Source organism: Danio rerio, chromosome 25 (assembly GCF_052040795.2).
Source record: "Danio rerio strain M-AB ecotype USA chromosome 25, GRCz13ab, whole genome shotgun sequence".
In the NCBI taxonomy this organism is placed as follows: Eukaryota; Metazoa; Chordata; class Actinopteri; order Cypriniformes; family Danionidae; genus Danio; species Danio rerio.
Window position 1 is genome coordinate 27,769,362 of NC_141045.1, and position 23,975 is coordinate 27,793,336.

A 23,975-nucleotide genomic window follows, 5' to 3' on the forward strand; every position below is an offset into this window, starting at 1 on the left:
GATCTGGTTTTATCACATTCTGAATTGCACGTTGAAAATGAGCTTTCACAGCCAGCAGAGGTCAAAATAAGCAGTAATGCAAACTCAGTCAGAGACATAGATTTTCACTTGCAACTTGCTTTAACATGTTTAACAGTGCATGAATTGTTGTCTGAAACAAAAAGCATGATGCATTTTTGTGGCTGGATCTGGTTTTATCACATTCTGAATTGAACGTTGAAAATGAGCTGTTCTCAGCCAGCAGAGGTCAAAATAAGCAGTAATGCAAACTCAGTCATAGACATAGATTTTCACTTGCAACTTTCTTAAACATATTTAACAGTGCCTGAAATGTTGTCTAAAACAAAAAGAAAATGCTTTTTAGTGGCTGGATCTGGTTTTATCACATTCTGAATTGAACGTTGAAAATTAGCTTTTCAGAGCCAGCAGCGGTCAAAATAAGCAGTAATGCAAACTCAGTCAGAGACAGATTTTCACTTGCAACTTTCTTAAACATATTTAACAATGCATAAAATGTTGTCTAAAACAAAAAGAAAATGCTTTTTAGTGGCTGGATCTGGTTTTATCACATTCTGAATTGAACGTTGAAAATGAGCTTTTCAGAGCCAGCAGAGGTCAAAATAAGCAGTAATGCAAACTCAGTCATAGACATAGATTTTCACTTGCAACTTGCTTTAACATGTTTAATAGTGCATAAAATGTTGTCTAAAACAAAAAGAATGATGCATTTTAGTAGCTGGATCTGGTTTTATCACATTCTGCATTGGACATTGAAAATGAGCTTTACTCAGCCAGCAGAGGTCAAAATAAGCAGTAATGCAAACTCAGTCATAGACATAGATTTTCACTTGCAACTTTCTTAAACATATTTAACAGTGCATGAAATGTTGTCTAAAACAAAAAGAAAATGCTTTTTAGTGGCTGGATCTGGTTTTATCACATTCTGAATTGAACGTTGAAAATGAGCTTTTCAGAGCCAGCAGCGGTCAAAATAAGCAGTAATGCAAACTCAGTCAGAGACAGATTTTCACTTGCAACTTTCTTAAACATATTTAACAATGCATAAAATGTTGTCTAAAACAAAAAGAAAATGCTTTTTAGTGGCTGGATCTGGTTTTATCACATTCTGAATTGAACGTTGAAAATGAGCTTTTCAGAGCCAGCAGAGGTCAAAATAAGCAGTAATGCAAACTCAGTCATAGACATAGATTTTTACTTGCAACTTGCTTTAACATGTTTAATAGTGCATGAAATGTTGTCTAAAACAAAAAGAATGATGCATTTTAGTAGCTGGATCTGGTTTTATCACATTCTGCATTGGACATTGAAAATGAGCTTTACTCAGCCAGCAGAGGTCAAAATAAGCAGTAATGCAAACTCAGTCATAGACATAGATTTTCACTTGCAACTTGCTTTAACATGTTTAACAGTGCATGAAATGTTGTCTAAAACAAAAAGAATGATGCATTTTAGTAGCTGTATCTGGTTTTATCACATTCTGAATTGAACGTTGAAAATGAGCTTTTCAGAGCCAGCAGCGGTCAAAATAAGCAGTAATGCAAACTCAGTCAGAGACATAGATTTTCACTTGCAACTTGCTTTAACATGTTTAACAGTGCATGAATTGTTGTCTGAAACAAAAAGCATGATGCATTTTTGTGGCTGGATCTGGTTTTATCACATTCTGAATTGAACGTTGAAAATGAGCTGTTCTCAGCCAGCAGAGGTCAAAATAAGCAGTAATGCAAACTCAGTCATAGACATAGATTTTCACTTGCAACTTTCTTAAACATATTTAACAATGCATAAAATGTTGTCTAAAACAAAAAGAAAATGCTTTTTAGTGGCTGGATCTGGTTTTATCACATTCTGAATTGAACGTTGAAAATGAGCTTTTCAGAGCCAGCAGAGGTCAAAATAAGCAGTAATGCAAACTCAGTCATAGACATAGATTTTCACTTGCAACTTGCTTTAACATGTTTAATAGTGCATGAAATGTTGTCTAAAACAAAAAGAATGATGCATTTTAGTAGCTGGATCTGGTTTTATCACATTCTGCATTGGACATTGAAAATGAGCTTTACTCAGCCAGCAGAGGTCAAAATAAGCAGTAATGCAAACTCAGTTATAGACATAGATTTTCACTTGCAACTTGCTTTAACATGTTTAACAGTGCATGAATTGTTGTCTGAAACAAAAAGCATGATGCATTTTAGTAGCTGGATCTGGTTTTATCACATTCTGAATTGAACGTTGAAAATGAGCTTTTCAGAGCCAGCAGCGGTCAAAATAAGCAGTATTGCAAACTCAGTCAGAGACATAGATTTTCACTTGCAACTTGCTTTAACATGTTTAACAGTGCATGAATTGTTGTCTGAAACAAAAAGCATGATGCATTTTTGTGGCTGGATCTGGTTTTATCACATTCTGAATTGAACGTTGAAAATGAGCTGTTCTCAGCCAGCAGAGGTCAAAATAAGCAGTAATGCAAACTAAGTCAGAGACAGATTTTCACTTGCAACTTTCTTAAACATATTTAACAGTGCATAAAATGTTGTCTAAAACAAAAAGAAAATGTTTTTTAGTGGCTGGATCTGGTTTTATCACATTCTGAATTGAACGTTGAAAATGAGCTTTTCAGAGCCAGCAGAGGTCAAAATAAGCAGTAATGCAAACTCAGTCATAGACATAGATTTTCACTTGCAACTTGCTTTAACGTTTTTAACAGTGCATGAAATGTTGTCTAAAACAAAAAGAATGATGCATTTTAGTAGCTGGATCTGGTTTTATCACATTCTGCATTGGACATTGAAAATGAGCTTTACTCAGCCAGCAGAGGTCAAAATAAGCAGTAATGCAAACTCAGTCATAGACATAGATTTTCACTTGCAACTTGCTTTAACATGTTTAACAGTGCATGAAATGTTGTCTAAAACAAAAAGAAAATGCTTTTTAGTGGCTGGATCTGGTTTTATCACATTCTGAATTGAATGTTGAAAATGAGCTTTCACAGCCAGCAGAGGTCAAAATAAGCAGTAATGCAAACTCAGTCAGAGACATAGATTTTCACTTGCAACTTGCTTTAACATGTTTAACAGTGCATGAAATGTTGTCTAAAACAAAAAGAATGATGCATTTTAGTGGCTGGATCTGGTTTTATCACATTCTGAATTGAACGTTGAAAATGAGCTTTTCTCAGCCAGCAGAGGTCAAAATAAGCAGTAATGCAAACTCAGTCAGAGACATAGATTTTCACTTGCAACTTGCTCTAACATGTTTAACAGTGCATGAATTGTTGTCTAAAACAAAAAGAATGATGCATTTTAGTAGCTGGATCTGGTTTTATCACATTCTGCATTGGACGTTGAAACTGAGCTTTACTCAGCCAGCAGAGGTCAAAACAAGCAGTAATGCAATTTCAGTCAGAGACATAGATTTTCACTTGCAACTTTCTTAAACATATTTAACAGTGCATGAAATGTTGTCTAAAACAAAAAGAAAATACTTTTTAGTGGCTGGATCTGCTTTTATCACATTCTGAATTGAACGTTGAAAATGAGCTTTTCAGAGCCAGCAGAGGTCAAAATAAGCAGTAATGCAAACTCAGTCATAGCCATAGATTTTCACTTGCAACTTGCTTTTACATGTTTAACAGTGCATGAAATGTTGTCTAAAACAAAAAGATTGATGCATTTTAGTAGCTGGATCTGGTTTTATCACATTCTGCATTGGACGTTGAAAATGAGCTTTACTCAGCATGCAGAGGTCAAAATAAGCAGTAATGCAAACTCAATCAGAGACATAGATTTTCACTTGCAACGTTCTTAAACATATTTAACAGTGCATGAAATGTTGTCTAAAACAAAAAGAAAATGCTTTTTAGTGGCTGGATCTGGTTTTATCACATTCTGAATTGAACGTTGAAAATGAGCTGTTCTCAGCCAGCAGAGGTCAAAATAAGCAGTAATGCAAACTCAGTCAGAGACATTGATTTTCACTTGCAACTTGCTTTAACATGTTTAACAGTGCATGAAATGTTGTCTAAAACAAAAAGAAAATGCTTTTTAGTGGCTGGATCTGGTTTTATCACATTCTGAATTGCACGTTGAAAATGAGCTTTCACAGCCAGCAGAGGTCAAAATAAGCAGTAATGCAAACTCAGTCAGAGACATAGATTTTCACTTGCAACTTGCTTTAACATGTTTAACAGTGCATGAATTGTTGTCTGAAACAAAAAGCATGATGCATTTTTGTGGCTGGATCTGGTTTTATCACATTCTGAATTGAACGTTGAAAATGAGCTGTTCTCAGCCAGCAGAGGTCAAAATAAGCAGTAATGCAAACTCAGTCATAGACATAGATTTTCACTTGCAACTTTCTTAAACATATTTAACAGTGCCTGAAATGTTGTCTAAAACAAAAAGAAAATGCTTTTTAGTGGCTGGATCTGGTTTTATCACATTCTGAATTGAACGTTGAAAATTAGCTTTTCAGAGCCAGCAGCGGTCAAAATAAGCAGTAATGCAAACTCAGTCAGAGACAGATTTTCACTTGCAACTTTCTTAAACATATTTAACAATGCATAAAATGTTGTCTAAAACAAAAAGAAAATGCTTTTTAGTGGCTGGATCTGGTTTTATCACATTCTGAATTGAACGTTGAAAATGAGCTTTTCAGAGCCAGCAGAGGTCAAAATAAGCAGTAATGCAAACTCAGTCATAGACATAGATTTTCACTTGCAACTTGCTTTAACATGTTTAATAGTGCATAAAATGTTGTCTAAAACAAAAAGAATGATGCATTTTAGTAGCTGGATCTGGTTTTATCACATTCTGCATTGGACATTGAAAATGAGCTTTACTCAGCCAGCAGAGGTCAAAATAAGCAGTAATGCAAACTCAGTCATAGACATAGATTTTCACTTGCAACTTTCTTAAACATATTTAACAGTGCATGAAATGTTGTCTAAAACAAAAAGAAAATGCTTTTTAGTGGCTGGATCTGGTTTTATCACATTCTGAATTGAACGTTGAAAATGAGCTTTTCAGAGCCAGCAGCGGTCAAAATAAGCAGTAATGCAAACTCAGTCAGAGACAGATTTTCACTTGCAACTTTCTTAAACATATTTAACAATGCATAAAATGTTGTCTAAAACAAAAAGAAAATGCTTTTTAGTGGCTGGATCTGGTTTTATCACATTCTGAATTGAACGTTGAAAATGAGCTTTTCAGAGCCAGCAGAGGTCAAAATAAGCAGTAATGCAAACTCAGTCATAGACATAGATTTTTACTTGCAACTTGCTTTAACATGTTTAATAGTGCATGAAATGTTGTCTAAAACAAAAAGAATGATGCATTTTAGTAGCTGGATCTGGTTTTATCACATTCTGCATTGGACATTGAAAATGAGCTTTACTCAGCCAGCAGAGGTCAAAATAAGCAGTAATGCAAACTCAGTCATAGACATAGATTTTCACTTGCAACTTGCTTTAACATGTTTAACAGTGCATGAAATGTTGTCTAAAACAAAAAGAATGATGCATTTTAGTAGCTGTATCTGGTTTTATCACATTCTGAATTGAACGTTGAAAATGAGCTTTTCAGAGCCAGCAGCGGTCAAAATAAGCAGTAATGCAAACTCAGTCAGAGACATAGATTTTCACTTGCAACTTGCTTTAACATGTTTAACAGTGCATGAATTGTTGTCTGAAACAAAAAGCATGATGCATTTTTGTGGCTGGATCTGGTTTTATCACATTCTGAATTGAACGTTGAAAATGAGCTGTTCTCAGCCAGCAGAGGTCAAAATAAGCAGTAATGCAAACTCAGTCATAGACATAGATTTTCACTTGCAACTTTCTTAAACATATTTAACAATGCATAAAATGTTGTCTAAAACAAAAAGAAAATGCTTTTTAGTGGCTGGATCTGGTTTTATCACATTCTGAATTGAACGTTGAAAATGAGCTTTTCAGAGCCAGCAGAGGTCAAAATAAGCAGTAATGCAAACTCAGTCATAGACATAGATTTTCACTTGCAACTTGCTTTAACATGTTTAATAGTGCATGAAATGTTGTCTAAAACAAAAAGAATGATGCATTTTAGTAGCTGGATCTGGTTTTATCACATTCTGCATTGGACATTGAAAATGAGCTTTACTCAGCCAGCAGAGGTCAAAATAAGCAGTAATGCAAACTCAGTTATAGACATAGATTTTCACTTGCAACTTGCTTTAACATGTTTAACAGTGCATGAATTGTTGTCTGAAACAAAAAGCATGATGCATTTTAGTAGCTGGATCTGGTTTTATCACATTCTGAATTGAACGTTGAAAATGAGCTTTTCAGAGCCAGCAGCGGTCAAAATAAGCAGTATTGCAAACTCAGTCAGAGACATAGATTTTCACTTGCAACTTGCTTTAACATGTTTAACAGTGCATGAATTGTTGTCTGAAACAAAAAGCATGATGCATTTTTGTGGCTGGATCTGGTTTTATCACATTCTGAATTGAACGTTGAAAATGAGCTGTTCTCAGCCAGCAGAGGTCAAAATAAGCAGTAATGCAAACTCAGTCATAGACATATATTTTCACTTGCAACTTTCTTAAACATATTTAACAGTGCATGAAATGTTGTCTAAAACAAAAAGAAAATGCTTTTTAGTGGCTGGATCTGGTTTTATCACATTCTGAATTGAACGTTGAAAATGAGCTTTTCAGAGCCAGCAGAGGTAAAAATAAGCAGTAATGCAAACTCAGTCATAGACATAGTTTTTCACTTGCAACTTGCTTTAACATGTTTAACAGTGCATGAAATGTTGTCTAAAACAAAAAGAAAATGCTTTTTAGTGGCTGGATCTGGTTTTATCACATTCTGAATTGAACGTTGAAAATGAGCTTTCACAGCCAGCAGAGGTCAAAATAAGCAGTAATGCAAACTCAGTCACAAACATAGATTTTCACTTGCAACTTGCTTTAACATGTTTAACAGTGCATGAAATGTTGTCTAAAACAAAAAGAATGATGCATTTTAGTGGCTGGATCTGGTTTTATCTCATTCTGAATTGAACGTTGAAAATGAGCTTTTCTCAGCCAGCAGAGGTCAAAATAAGCAGTAATGCAAACTCAGTCAGAGACATAGATTTTCACTTGCAACTTGCTTTAACATGTTTAACAGTGCATGAATTGTTGTCTGAAACAAAAAGCATGATGCATTTTTGTGGCTGGATCTGGTTTTATCACATTCTGAATTGAACGTTAAAAAAGAGCTGTTCTCAGCCAGCAGAGGTCAAAATAAGCATTAATGCAAACTTAGTCAGAGACATAGATTTTCACTTGCAACTTGCTTTAACATGTTTAACAGTGCATGAAATGTTGTCTAAAACAAAAAGAAAATGATTTTTAGTGGCTGGATCTGGTTTTATCACATTCTGAATTGAACGTTGAAAATGAGCTTTTCAGAGCCAGCAGAGGTCAAAAAAAGCAGTAATGCAAACTCAGTCATAGACATAGATTTTCACTTGCAACTTTCTTAAACATATTTAACAGTGCATGAAATGTTGTCTAAAACAAAAAGAAAATGCTTTTTAGTGGCTGGATCTGGTTTTATCACATTCTGAATTGAACGTTGAAAATGAGCTTTTCAGAGCCAGCAGAGGTCAAAATAAGCAGTAATGCATACTCAGTCATAGACACAGATTTTCACTTGCAACTTTCTTACACATATTTAACAGTGCATAAAATGTTGTCTAAAACAAAAAGAAAATGCTTTTTAGTGGCTGGATCTGCTTTTATCACATTCTGAATTGAACGTTGAAAATGAGCTTTTCAGAGCCAGCAGAGGTCAAAATAAGCAGTAATGCAAACTCATAGACATAGATTATCACTTGCAACTTGCTTTAACATGTTTAACAGTGCATGAAATGTTGTCTAAAACAAAAAGAATGATGCATTTTAGTAGCTGGATCTGGTTTTATCACATTCTGCATTGGACGTTGAAAATGAGCTTTTCAGAGCCAGCAGAGGTCAAAAAAAGCAGTAATGCAAACTCAGTCATAGACATAGATTTTCACTTGCAACTTGCTTTAACATGTTTAAAAGTGCATGAAATGTTGTCTAAAACAAAAAGAATAATGCATTTTAGTGGCTGGATCTGAATTTATCACATTCTGCATTGGACGTTGAAAATGAGCTTTACTCAGCCAGCAGAGGTCAAAATAAGAAGTAATGCAAACTCAGTCAGAGACATAGATTTTCACTTGCAACTTTCTTAAACATATTTAACAGTGCATGAAATGTTGTCTAAAACAAAAAGAAAATGCTTTTTAGTGGCTGGATCTGGTTTTATCACATTCTGAATTGAATGTTGAAAATGAGCTTTTCAGAGCCAGCAGAGGTCAAAATAAGCAGTAATGCAAACTCAGTCATAGACATAGATTTTCACTTGCAACTTGCTTTTACATGTTTAACAGTGCATGAAATGTTGTCTAAAACAAAAAGATTGATGCATTTTAGTAGCTGGATCTGGTTTTATCACATTCTGCATTGGACGTTGAAAATGAGCTTTACTCAGCCAGCAGAGGTCAAAATAAGCAGTAATGCAAACTCAGTCAGAGACATAGATTTTCACTTGCAACGTTCTTAAACATATTTAACAGTGCATGAAATGTTGTCTAAAACAAAAAGAAAATGATTTTTAGTGGCTGGATCTGGTTTTATCACATTCTGAATTGAACGTTGAAAATGAGCTTTTCAGAGCCAGCAGAGGTCAAAAAAAGCAGTAATGCAAACTCATAGACATAGATTATCACTTGCAACTTGCTTTAACATGTTTAACAGTGCATGAAATGTTGTCTAAAACAAAAAGAAAATGCTTTTTAGTGGCTGGATCTGGTTTTATCACATTCTGAATTGAATGTTGAAAATGAGCTTTTCAGAGCCAGCAGAGGTCAAAATAAGCAGTAATGCAAACTCAGTCATAGACATAGATTTTCACTTGCAACTTGCTTTAACGTTTTTAACAGTGCATGAAATGTTGTCTAAAACAAAAAGAATGATGCATTTTAGTAGCTGGATCTGGTTTTATCACATTCTGCATTGGACATTGAAAATGAGCTTTACTCAGCCAGCAGAGGTCAAAATAAGCAGTAATGCAAACTCAGTCATAGACATAGATTTTCACTTGCAACTTGCTTTAACATGTTTAACAGTGCATGAAATGTTGTCTAAAACAAAAAGAAAATGCTTTTTAGAGGCTGGATCTGGTTTTATCACATTCTGAATTGAATGTTGAAAATGAGCTTTCACAGCCAGCAGAGGTCAAAATAAGCAGTAATGCAAACTCAGTCAGAGACATAGATTTTCACTTGCAACTTGCTTTAACATGTTTAACAGTGCATGAAATGTTGTCTAAAACAAAAAGAATGATGCATTTTAGTGGCTGGATCTGGTTTTATCACATTCTGAATTGAACGTTGAAAATGAGCTTTTCTCAGCCAGCAGAGGTCAAAATAAGCAGTAATGCAAACTCAGTCAGAGACATAGATTTTCACTTGCAACTTGCTCTAACATGTTTAACAGTGCATGAATTGTTGTCTAAAACAAAAAGAATGATGCATTTTAGTAGCTGGATCTGGTTTTATCACATTCTGCATTGGACGTTGAAACTGAGCTTTACTCAGCCAGCAGAGGTCAAAACAAGCAGTAATGCAATTTCAGTCAGAGACATAGATTTTCACTTGCAACTTTCTTAAACATATTTAACAGTGCATGAAATGTTGTCTAAAACAAAAAGAAAATACTTTTTAGTGGCTGGATCTGCTTTTATCACATTCTGAATTGAACGTTGAAAATGAGCTTTTCAGAGCCAGCAGAGGTCAAAATAAGCAGTAATGCAAACTCAGTAATAGACATAGATTTTCACTTGCAACTTGCTTTTACATGTTTAACAGTGCATGAAATGTTGTCTAAAACAAAAAGATTGATGCATTTTAGTAGCTGGATCTGGTTTTATCACATTCTGCATTGGACGTTGAAAATGAGCTTTATTCAGCATGCAGAGGTCAAAATAAGCAGTAATGCAAACTCAATCAGAGACATAGATTTTCACTTGCAACGTTCTTAAACATATTTAACAGTGCATGAAATGTTGTCTAAAACAAAAAGAAAATGCTTTTTAGTGGCTGGATCTGGTTTTATCACATTCTGAATTGAACGTTGAAAATGAGCTGTTCTCAGCCAGCAGAGGTCAAAATAAGCAGTAATGCAAACTCAGTCAGAGACATTGATTTTCACTTGCAACTTGCTTTAACATGTTTAACAGTGCATGAAATGTTGTCTAAAACAAAAAGAAAATGCTTTTTAGTGGCTGGATCTGGTTTTATCACATTCTGAATTGCACGTTGAAAATGAGCTTTCACAGCCAGCAGAGGTCAAAATAAGCAGTAATGCAAACTTAGTCAGAGACATAGATTTTCACTTGCAACTTGCTTTAACATGTTTAACAGTGCATGAATTGTTGTCTGAAACAAAAAGCATGATGCATTTTTGTGGCTGGATCTGGTTTTATCACATTCTGAATTGAACGTTGAAAATGAGCTGTTCTCAGCTAGCAGAGGTCAAAATAAGCAGTAATGCAAACTCAGTCATAGACATAGATTTTCACTTGCAACTTTCTTAAACATATTTAACAGTGCCTGAAATGTTGTCTAAAACAAAAAGAAAATGCTTTTTAGTGGCTGGATCTGGTTTTATCACATTCTGAATTGAACGTTGAAAATGAGCTTTTCAGAGCCAGCAGCGGTCAAAATAAGCAGTAATGCAAACTCAGTCAGAGACAGATTTTCACTTGCAACTTTCTTAAACATATTTAACAATGCATAAAATGTTGTCTAAAACAAAAAGAAAATGCTTTTTAGTGGCTGGATCTGGTTTTATCACATTCTGAATTGAACGTTGAAAATGAGCTTTTCAGAGCCAGCAGAGGTCAAAATAAGCAGTAATGCAAACTCAGTCATAGACATAGATTTTCACTTGCAACTTGCTTTAACATGTTTAATAGTGCATGAAATGTTGTCTAAAACAAAAAGAATGATGCATTTTAGTAGCTGGATCTGGTTTTATCACATTCTGCATTGGACATTGAAAATGAGCTTTACTCAGCCAGCAGAGGTCAAAATAAACAGTAATGCAAACTCAGTCATAGACATAGATTTTCACTTGCAACTTTCTTAAACATATTTAACAGTGCATGAAATGTTGTCTAAAACAAAAAGAAAATGCTTTTTAGTGGCTGGATCTGGTTTTATCACATTCTGAATTGAACGTTGAAAATGAGCTTTTCAGAGCCAGCAGCGGTCAAAATAAGCAGTAATGCAAACTCAGTCAGAGACAGATTTTCACTTGCAACTTTCTTAAACATATTTAACAATGCATAAAATGTTGTCTAAAACAAAAAGAAAATGCTTTTTAGTGGCTGGATCTGGTTTTATCACATTCTGAATTGAACGTTGAAAATGAGCTTTTCAGAGCCAGCAGAGGTCAAAATAAGCAGTAATGCAAACTCAGTCATAGACATAGATTTTCACTTGCAACTTGCTTTAACATGTTTAATAGTGCATGAAATGTTGTCTAAAACAAAAAGAATGATGCATTTTAGTAGCTGGATCTGGTTTTATCACATTCTGCATTGGACATTGAAAATGAGCTTTACTCAGCCAGCAGAGGTCAAAATAAGCAGTAATGCAAACTCAGTCATAGACATAGATTTTCACTTGCAACTTGCTTTAACATGTTTAACAGTGCATGAAATGTTGTCTAAAACAAAAAGAATGATGCATTTTAGTAGCTGGATCTGGTTTTATCACATTCTGAATTGAACGTTGAAAATGAGCTTTTCAGAGCCAGCAGCGGTCAAAATAAGCAGTAATGCAAACTCAGTCAGAGACATAGATTTTCACTTGCAACTTGCTTTAACATGTTTAACAGTGCATGAAATTTTTGTCTGAAACAAAAAGCATGATGCATTTTTGTGGCTGGATCTGGTTTTATCACATTCTGAATTGAACGTTGAAAATTAGCTGTTCTCAGCCAGCAGAGGTCAAAATAAGCAGTAATGCAAACTCAGTCATAGACATAGATTTTCACTTGCAACTTTCTTAAACATATTTAACAATGCATAAAATGTTGTCTAAAACAAAAAGAAAATGCTTTTTAGTGGCTGGATCTGGTTTTATCACATTCTGAATTGAACGTTGAAAATGAGCTTTTCAGAGCCAGCAGAGGTCAAAATAAGCAGTAATGCAAACTCAGTCATAGACATAGATTTTCACTTGCAACTTGCTTTAACATGTTTAATAGTGCATGAAATGTTGTCTAAAACAAAAAGAATGATGCATTTTAGTAGCTGGATCTGGTTTTATCACATTCTGCATTGGACATTGAAAATGAGCTTTACTCAGCCAGCAGAGGTCAAAATAAGCAGTAATACAAACTCAGTCATAGACATAGATTTTCACTTGCAACTTGCTTTAACATGTTTAACAGTGCATGAATTGTTGTCTGAAACAAAAAGCATGATGCATTTTAGTAGCTGGATCTGGTTTTATCACATTCTGAATTGAACGTTGAAAATGAGCTTTTCAGAGCCAGCAGCGGTCAAAATAAGCAGTAATGCAAACTCAGTCAGAGACATAGATTTTCACTTGCAACTTTCTTAAACATATTTAACACTGCATGAAATGTTGTCTAAAACAAAAAGAAAATGCTTTTTAGTGGCTGGATCTGGTTTTATCACATTCTGAAATGAACGTTGAAAATGAGCTTTTCAGAGCCAGCAGAGGTCAAAATAAGCAGTAATGCAAACTCAGTCATAGACATAGATTTTCACTTGCAACTTGCTTTAACATGTTTAACAGTGCATGAAATGTTGTCTAAAACAAAAGGAATGATGCATTTTAGTAGCTGGATCTGGTTTTAACACATTCTGCATTGGACGTTGAAAATGAGCTGTTCTCAGCCAGCAGAGGTCAAAATAAGCAGTAATGCAAACTCAGTCAGAGACATTGATTTTCACTTGCAACTTGCTTTAACATGTTTAACAGTGTATGAAATGTTGTCTAAAACAAAAAGAATGATGCATTTTAGTAGCTGGATCTGGTTTTATCACATTCTGCATTGGACGTTGAAAATGAGCTTTACTCAGCCAGCAGAGGTCAAAATAAGCAGTAATGCAAACTCAGTCATAGACATAGATTTTCACTTGCAACTTGCTTTAACATGTTTAACAGTGCATGAAATGTTGTCTAAAACAAAAAGAAAATGCTTTTTAGTGGCTGGATCTGAATTTATCACATTCTGCATTGGACGTTGAAAATTAGCTTTACTCAGCCAGCAGAGCTCAAAATAAGAAGTAATGCAAACTCAGTCAGAGACAGAGATTTTCACTTGCAACTTTCTTAAACATATTTAACAGTGCATGAAATGTTGTCTAAAACAAAAAGAAAATGCTTTTTAGTGGCTGGATCTGGTTTTATCATATTCTGAATTGAACGTTGAAAATGAGCTTTTTTAGAGCCAGCAGAGGTCAAAATAAGCAGTAATGCAAACTCAGTCATAGACATAGATTTTCACTTGCAACTTGCTTTAACATGTTTAACAGTGCATGAAATGTTGTCTAAAACAAAAAGAATAATGCATTTTAGTGGCTGGATCTGAATTTATCACATTCTGCATTGGACGTTGAAAATGAGCTTTACTCAGCCAGCAGAGGTCAAAATAAGCAGTAATGCAAACTCAGTCAGAGACATAGATTTTCACTTGCAACTTTCTTAAACATATTTAACAGTGCATGAAATGTTGTCTAAAACAAAAAGAAAATGCTTTTTAGTGGCTGGATCTGGTTTTATCACATTCTGAATTGAACGTTGAAAATGAGCTTTCACAGCCAGCAGAGGTCAAAATAAGCAGTAATGCAAACTCAGTCAGAGACATAGATTTTCACTTGCAACTTGCTTTAACATGTTTAACAGTGCATAAAATGTTGTCTAAAACAAAAAGAATAATGCATTTTAGTGGCTGGATCTGAATTTATCACATTCTGCATTGGACGTTGAAAATGAGCTTTACTCAGCCAGCAGAGGTCAAAATAAGCAGTAATGCAAACTCAGTCAGAGACATAGATTTTCACTTGCAACTTTCTTAAACATATTTAACAGTGCATGAAATGTTGTCTAAAACAAAAAGAAAATGCTTTTTAGTGGCTGGATCTGGTTTTATCACATTCTGAATTGAACGTGGAAAATGAGCTTTCACAGCCAGCAGAGGTCAAAATAAGCAGTAATGCAAACTCAGTCAGAGACATAGATTTTCACTTGCAACTTGCTTTAACATGTTTAACAGTGCATGAAATGTTGTCTAAAACAAAAAGAATGATGCATTTTAGTGGCTGGATCTGGTTTTATCACATTCTGAATTGAACGTTGAAAATGAGCTGTTCTCAGCCAGCAGAGGTCAAAAGAAGCATTAATGCAAACTCAGTCATAGACATAGATTTTCACTTGCAACTTACTTTAACATGTTTACCAGTGCATGAAATGTTGTCTAAAACAAAAAGAAAATGCTTTTTAGTGGCTGGATCTGGTTTTATCACATTCTGAATTGAACGTTGAAAATGAGCTTTTCAGAGCCAGCAGAGGTCAAAATAAGCAGTAATGCAAACTCAGTCATAGACATAGATTTTCACTTGCAACTTGCTTTAACATATTTAACAGTGCATGAAATGTTGTCTTAAACAAAAAGAAAATGCTTTTTAGTGGCTGGATCTGGTTTTATCACATTCTGAATTGAACGTTGAAAATGAGCTTTTCAGAGCCAGCAGAGGTCAAAATAAGCAGTAATGCAAACTCAGTCAGAGACAGATTTTTACTTGCAACTTTCTTAAACATATTTAACAGTTGATGAATTGTTGTCTAAAACAAAAAGAAAATGCTTTTTAGTGGCTGGATCTGGTTTTATCACATTCTGAATTGAACGTTGAAAATGAGCTTTTCAGAGCCAGCAGAGGTCAAAATAAGCAGTAATGCAAACTCAGTCATAGACATAGATTTTCACTTGCAACTTGCTTTAACATGTTTAACAGTGCATGAAATGTTGTCTAAAACAAAAAGAATGATGCATTTTAGTAGCTGGATCTGGTTTTATCACATTCTGAATTGAACGTTGAAAATGAGCTTTACTCAGCCAGCAGAGGTCAAAATAAGCAGTAATGCAAACTCAGTCATAGACATAGATTTTCACTTGCAACTTTCTTAAACATATTTAACAGTGCATGAAATGTTGTCTAAAACAAAAAGAAAATGCTTTTTAGTGGCTGGATCTGGTTTTATCACATTCTGAATTGAACGTTGAAAATGAGCTTTCACAGCCAGCAGAGGTCAAAATAAGCAGTAATGCAAACTCAGTCAGAGACATTGATTTTCACTTGCAACTTGCTTTAACATGTTTAACAGTGCATGAAATGTTGTCTAAAACAAAAAGAATGATGCAGTTTAGTAGCTGGATCTGGTTTTATCACATTCTGAATTGAACGTTGAAAATGAGCTTTACTCAACCAGCAGAAGTCAAAATAAGCAGTAATGCAAACTCAGTCATAGACATAGATTTTCACTTGCAACTTACTTTAACATGTTTACCAGTGCATGAAATGTTGTCTAAAACAAAAAGAAAATGCTTTTTAGTGGCTGGATCTGGTTTTATCACATTCTGAATTGAACGTTGAAAATGAGCTTTTCAGAGCCAGCAGAGGTCAAAATAAGCAGTAATGCAAACTCAGTCATAGACATAGATTTTCACTTGCAACTTGCTTTAACATGTTTAACAGTGCATGAAATGTTGTCTTAAACAAAAAGAAAATGCTTTTTAGTGGCTGGATCTGGTTTTATCACATTCTGAATTGAACGTTGAAAATGAGCTTTTCAGAGCCAGCAGAGGTCAAAATAAGCAGTAATGCAAACTCAGTCAGAGACAGATTTTTACTTGCAACTTTCTTAAACATATTTAACAGTTGATGAATTGTTGTCTAAAACAAAAAGAAAATGCTTTTTAGTGGCTGGATCTGGTTTTATCACATTCTGAATTGAACGTTGAAAATGAGCTTTTCAGAGCCAGCAGAGGTCAAAATAAGCAGTAATGCAAACTCAGTCATAGACATAGATTTTCACTTGCAACTTGCTTTAACATGTTTAACAGTGCATGAAATGTTGTCTAAAACAAAAAGAATGATGCATTTTAGTAGCTGGATCTGGTTTTATCACATTCTGAATTGAACGTTGAAAATGAGCTTTACTCAGCCAGCAGAGGTCAAAATAAGCAGTAATGCAAACTCAGTCATAGACATAGATTTTCACTTGCAACTTTCTTAAACATATTTAACAGTGCATGAAATGTTGTCTAAAACAAAAAGAAAATGCTTTTTAGTGGCTGGATCTGGTTTTATCACATTCTGAATTGAACGTTGAAAATGAGCTTTCACAGCCAGCAGAGGTCAAAATAAGCAGTAATGCAAACTCAGTCAGAGACATAGATTTTCACTTGCAACTTGCTTTAACATGTTTAACAGTGCATGAAATGTTGTCTAAAACAAAAAGAATGATGCATTTTAGTGGCTGGATCTGGTTTTATCACATTCTGAATTGAACGTTGAAAATGAGCTGTTCTTAGCCAGCAGAGGTCAAAAGAAGCATTAATGCAAACTCAGTCATAGACATAGATTTTCACTTGCAACTTGCTTTAACATGTTTACCAGTGCATGAAATGTTGTCTAAAACAAAAAGAAAATGCTTTTTAGTGGCTGGATCTGGTTTTATCACATTCTGAATTGAACGTTGAAAATGAGCTTTTCAGAGCCAGCAGAGGTCAAAATAAGCAGTAATGCAAACTCAGTCATAGACATAGATTTTCACTTGCAACTTGCTTTAACATGTTTAACAGTGCATGAAATGTTGTCTAAAACAAAAAGAATGATGCATTGTAGTAGCTGGATCTGGTTTTATCACATTCTGTATTGGACGTTGAAAATGAGCTGTTCTCAGCCAGCAGAGGTCAACATAAGCAGTAATGCAAACTCAGTCATAGACATAGATTTTCACATGCAACTTGCTTTAACATGTTTAACAGTGCATGAAATGTTGTCTAAAACAAAAAGAATGATGCATTTTAGTTGCTGGATCTGGTTTTATCACATTCTGAATTGAACGTTGAAAATGAGCTTTTCTCAGCCAGCAGAGGTCAAAATAAGCAGTAATGCAAACTCAGTCATAGACATAGATTTTCACTTGCAACTTTCTTAAACATATTTAACAGTGCATGAAATGTTGTCTTAAACAAAAAGAAAATGCTTTTTAGTGGCTGGATCTGGTTTTATCACATTCTGAATTGAACGTTGAAAATGAGCTTTTCAGAGCCAGCAGAGGTCAAAATAAGCAGTAATGCAAACTCAGTCAGAGACAGATTTTTACTTGCAACTTTCTTATACATATTTAACAGTTGATGAATTGTTGTCTAAAACAAAAAGAAAATGCTTTTTAGTGGCTGGATCTGGTTTTATCACATTCTGAATTGAACGTTGAAAATGAGCTTTTCAGAGCCAGCAGAGGTCAAAATAAGCAGTAATGCAAACTCAGTCATAGACATAGATTTTCACTTGCAACTTGCTTTAACATGTTTAACAGTGCATGAAATGTTGTCTAAAACAAAAAGAATGATGCATTTTAGTAGCTGGATCTGGTTTTATCACATTCTGAATTGAACGTTGAAAATGAGCTTTACTCAGCCAGCAGAGGTCAAAAAAAGCAGTAATGCAAACTCAGTCATAGACATAGATTTTCACTTGCAACTTTCTTAAACATATTTAACAGTGCATGAAATGTTGTCTAAAACGAAAAGAAAATGCTTTTTAGTGGCTGGATCTGGTTTTATCACATTCTGAATTGAACGTTGAAAATGAGCTTTTCAGAGCCAGCAGAGGTCAAAATAAGCAGTAATGCAAACTCAGTCATAGACATAGATTTTCACTTGCAACTTGCTTTAACATGTTTAACAGTGCATGAAATGTTGTCTACAACAAAAAGAATGATGCATTTTAGTAGCTGGATCTGGTTTTATCACATTCTGCATTGGATGTTGAAAATGAGCTTTACTCAGGCAGCAGAGGTCAAAATAAGCAGTAATGCAAACTCAGTCATAGACATAGATTTTCACTTGCAACTTGCTTTAACATGTTTAACAGTGCATGAATTGTTGTCTAAAACAAAAAGAAAATGCTTTTTAGTGGCTGGATCTGGTTTTATCACATTCTGAATTGAACGTTGAAAATGAGCTTTTCACAGCCAGCAGAGGTCAAAATAAGCAGTAATGCAAACTCAGTCAGAGACATAGATTTTCACTTGCAACTTGCTTTAACATGTTTAACAGTGCACGAATTGTTGTCTAAAACAAAAAGAATGATGTATTTTAGTAGCTGGATCTGGTTTTAACACATTCTGCATTGGACATTGAAAATGAGCTTTTCAGAGCCAGCAGAGGTCAAAATAAGCAGTAATGCAAACTCAGTCAGAGACTTAGATTTTCACTTGCAACTTGCTTTAACATGTTTAGCAGTGCATGAAATGTTGTCTAAAACAAAAAGAATGATGCATTTTAGTGGCTGGATCTGGTTTTATCACATTCTGAATTGAACGTTGAAAATGAGCCTTTCAGAGCCAGCAGAGGTCAAAATAAGCAGTAATACAAACTCAATCAGAGACATTGATTTTCACTTGCAACTTGCTTTAACATGTTTAACAGTGCATGAAATTTTGTCTAAAACAAAAAGAATGATGCATTTTAGTAGCTGGATCTGGTTTTATCACATTCTGCATTGGACGTTGAAAATGAGCTTTACTCAGCCAGCAGAGGTCAAAACAAGCAGTAATGCAAACTCAGTCATAGACATAAATTTCACTTGCAACTTTCTTAAACATATTTAACAGTGCATGAAATGTTGTCTAAAACAAAAAGAAAATGCTTTTTAGTGGCTGGATCTGGTTTTATCACATTCTGAATTGAACGTTGAAAATGAGCTTTCAATGAGCCAGCAGAGGTCAAAATAAGCAGTAATGCAAACTCAGTCATAGACATAGATTTTCACTTGCAACTTGCTTTAACATGTTTAACAGTGCATGAAATGTTGTCTAAAACAAAAAGAATGATGCATTTTAGTAGCTGGATCTGGTTTTATCACATTCTGCATTGGACGTTGAAAATGAGCTTTACTCAGCCAGCAGAGGTCAAAAAAAGCAGTAATGCAAACTCAGTCATAGACATAGATTTTCACTTGCAACTTGCTTTAACATGTTCAACAGTGCATGAAATGTTGTCTAAAACAAAAAGAATAATGCATTTTAGTGGCTGGATCTGAATTTATCACATTCTGCATTGGACGTTGAAAATGAGCTTTTCAGAGCCAGCAGAGGTCAAAATAAGCAGTAATGCAAACTCAGTCATAGACATAGATTTTCACTTGCAACTTGCTTTAACATGTTTAACAGTGCATGAAATGTTGTCTAAAACAAAAAGAATGATGCATTTTAGTGGCTGGATCTGGTTTTATCACATTCTGAATTGAACGTTGAAAATGAGCTTTTCAGAGCCAGCAGAGGTCAAAATAAGCAGTAATGCAAACTCAGTCAGAGACATTGATCTTTACTTGCAACTTGCTTTAACATGTTTAACAGTGCATGAAATATTGTCTAAAACAAAAAAAAAATGATGCATTTTAGTAGCTGGATCTGGTTTTTTAACATTCTGCATTGGACGTTGAAAATGAGCTTTACTCAGCCAGCAGAGGTCAAAACAAGCAGTAATGCAAACTCAGTCAGAGACATAGATTTTCACTTGCAACTTTCTTAAACATATTTAACAGTGCATGAAATGTTGTCTAAAACAAAAAGAAAATGCTTTTTAGTGGCTGGATCTGGTTTTATCACATTCTGAATTGAACGTTAAACATGAGCTTTTCAGAGCCAGCAGAGGTCAAAATAAGCAGTAATGCAAACTCAGTCATAGACATTGATTTTCACTTGCAACTTGCTTTAACATGTTTAACAGTGCATGAAATGTTGTCTAAAACAAAAAGAATGATGCATTTTAATAGCTGGATCTGGTTTTATCACATTCTGCATTGGACGTTGAAAATGAGCTGTTCTCAGCCAGCAGAGGTCAAAATAAGCAGTAATGCAAACTCAGTCATAGACATAGATTTTCACTTGCAACTTGCTTTAACATGTTTAACAGTGCATGAAATGTTGTCTAAAACAAAAAGAATGATGCATTTTAGTAGCTGGATCTGGTTTTATCACATTCTGAATTGAACGTTGAAAATGAGCTTTACTCTGCCAGCAGAGGTCAAAATAAGCAGTAATGCAAACTCAGTCATAGACATAGATTTTCACTTGCAACTTGTTTTAACATGTTTAACAGTTCATGAAATGTTGTCTAAAACAAAAAGAATGATGCATTTTAGTAGCTGGATCAGGTTTTATCACATTCTGAATTGAACGTTGAAAATGAGCTTTTCAGAGCCAGCAGAGGTCAAAATAAGCAGTAATGCAAACTCAGTCATAGACATAGATTTTCACTTGCAACTTGCTTTAACATGTTTAACAGTGCATGAAATGTTGTCTAAAACAAAAAGAATGATGCATTTTAGTAGCTGGATCTGGTTTTATCACATTCTGCATTGGACGTTGAAAATGAGCTTTACTCAGCCAGCAGAGGTCAAAATAAGCAGTAATGCAAACTCAGTCATATACATAGATTTTCCCTTGCAACTTGCTTTAACATGTTTAACAGTGCATGAAATGTTGTCTAAAACAAAAAAGAATGATGCATTTTAATAGCTGGATCTGGTTTTATCACATTCTGCATTGGACGTTGAAAATGAGGTGTTCTCAGCCAGCAGAGGTCAAAATAAGCAGTAATGCAAACTCAGTCATAGACATAGATTTTAACTTGCAACTTGCTTTAACATTTTTAACAGTGCATGAAATGTTGTCTAAAACAAAAAGAATGATGCATTTTAGTAGCTGGATCTGGTTTTATCACATTCTGCATTGGACGTTGAAAATGAGCTTTTCAGAGCCAGCAGAGGTCAAAATAAGCAGTAATGCAAACTCAGTCATAGACATAGATTTTCACTTGCAACTTGCTTTAACATGTTTAACAGTGCATGAAATGTTGTCTAAAACAAAAGGAATGATGCATTTTAGTAGCTGGATCTGGTTTTAACACATTCTGCATTGGACGTTGAAAATGAGCTGTTCTCAGCCAGCAGAGGTCAAAATAAGCAGTAATGCAAACTCAGTCAGAGACATTGATTTTCACTTGCAACTTGCTTTAACATGTTTAACAGTGCATGAAATGTTGTCTAAAACAAAAAGAATGATGCATTTTAGTAGCTGGATCTGGTTTTATCACATTCTGCATTGGACGTTGAAAATGAGCTTTACTCAGCCAGCAGAGGTCAAAATAAGCAGTAATGCAAACTCAGTCATAGACATAGATTTTCACTTGCAACTTGCTTTAACATGTTTAACAGTGCATGAAATGTTGTCTAAAACAAAAAGAAAATGCTTTTTAGTGGCTGGATCTGGTTTTATCACATTCTGAATTGAACGTTGAAAATGAGCTTTTTTAGAGCCAGCAGAGGTCAAAATAAGCAGTATTGCAAACTCAGTCATAGACATAGATTTTCACTTGCAACTTGCTTTAACATGTTTAACAGTGCATGAAATGTTGTCTAAAACAAAAAGAATAATGCATTTTAGTGGCTGGATCTGAATTTATCACATTCTGCATTGGACGTTGAAAATGAGCTTTACTCAGCCAGCAGAGGTCAAAATAAGCAGTAATGCAAACTCAGTCAGAGACATAGATTTTCACTTGCAACTTTCTTAAACATATTTAACAGTGCATGAAATGTTGTCTAAAACAAAAAGAAAATGCTTTTTAGTGGCTGGATCTGGTTTTATCACATTCTGACTTGAACGTTGAAAATGAGCTTTCACAGCCAGCAGAGGTCAAAATAAGCAGTAATGCAAACTCAGTCAGAGACATAGATTTTCACTTGCAACTTGCTTTAACATGTTTAACAGTGCATGAAATGTTGTCTAAAACAAAAAGAATGATGCATTTTAGTGGCTGGATCTGGTTTTATCACATTCTGAATTGAACGTTGAAAATGAGCTGTTCTCAGCCAGCAGAGGTCAAAAGAAGCATTAATGCAAACTCAGTCATAGACATAGATTTTCACTTGCAACTTACTTTAACATGTTTACCAGTGCATGAAATGTTGTCTAAAACAAAAAGAAAATGCTTTTTAGTGGCTGGATCTGGTTTCATCACATTCTGAATTGAACGTTGAAAATGAGCTTTTCAGAGCCAGCAGAGGTCAAAATAAGCAGTAATGCAAACTCAGTCATAGACATAGATTTTCACTTGCAACTTGCTTTAACATATTTAACAGTGCATGAAATGTTGTCTTAAACAAAAAGAAAATGCTTTTTAGTGGCTGGATCTGGTTTTATCACATTCTGAATTGAACGTTGAAAATGAGCTTTTCAGAGCCAGCAGAGGTCAAAATAAGCAGTAATGCAAACTCAGTCAGAGACAGATTTTTACTTGCAACTTTCTTAAACATATTTAACAGTTGATGAATTGTTGTCTAAAACAAAAAGAAAATGCTTTTTAGTGGCTGGATCTGGTTTTATCACATTCTGAATTGAACGTTGAAAATGAGCTTTTCAGAGCCAGCAGAGGTCAAAATAAGCAGTAATGCAAACTCAGTCATAGACATAGATTTTCACTTGCAACTTGCTTTAACATGTTTAACAGTGCATGAAATGTTGTCTAAAACAAAAAGAATGATGCATTTTAGTAGCTGGATCTGGTTTTATCACATTCTGAATTGAACGTTGAAAATGAGCTTTACTCAGCCAGCAGAGGTCAAAATAAGCAGTAATGCAAACTCAGTCATAGACATAGATTTTCACTTGCAACTTTCTTAAACATTTTTAACAGTGCATGAAATGTTGTCTAAAACAAAAAGAAAATGCTTTTTAGTGGCTGGATCTGGTTTTATCACATTCTGAATTGAACGTTGAAAATGAGCTTTCACAGCCAGCAGAGGTCAAAATAAGCAGTAATGCAAACTCAGTCAGAGACATAGATTTTCACTTGCAACTTGCTTTAACATGTTTAACAGTGCATGAAATGTTGTCTAAAACAAAAAGAATGATGCATTTTAGTGGCTGGATCTGGTTTTATCACATTCTGAATTGAACGTTGAAAATGAGCTGTTCTTAGCCAGCAGAGGTCAAAAGAAGCATTAATGCAAACTCAGTCATAGACATAGATTTTCACTTGCAACTTGCTTTAACATGTTTACCAGTGCATGAAATGTTGTCTAAAACAAAAAGAAAATGCTTTTTAGTGGCTGGATCTGGTTTTATCACATTCTGAATTGAACGTTGAAAATGAGCTTTTCAGAGCCAGCAGAGGTCAAAATAAGCAGTAATGCAAACTCAGTCAGAGACATTGATTTTCACTTGCAACTTGCTTTAACATGTTTAACAGTGCATGAAATGTTGTCTAAAACAAAAAGAATGATGCATTTTAGTAGCTGGATCTGGTTTTATCACATTCTGCATTGGACGTTGAAAATGAGCTTTACTCAGCCAGCAGAGGTCAAAACAAGCAGTAATGCAAACTCAGTCAGAGACATAGATTTTCACTTGCAACTTTCTTAAACATATTTAACAGTGCATGAAATGTTGTCTAAAACAAAAAGAAAATGCTTTTTAGTGGCTGGATCTGGTTTTATCACATTCTGAATTGAACGTTGAAAATGAGCTTTTCAGTGCCAGCAGAGGTCAAAATAAGCAGTA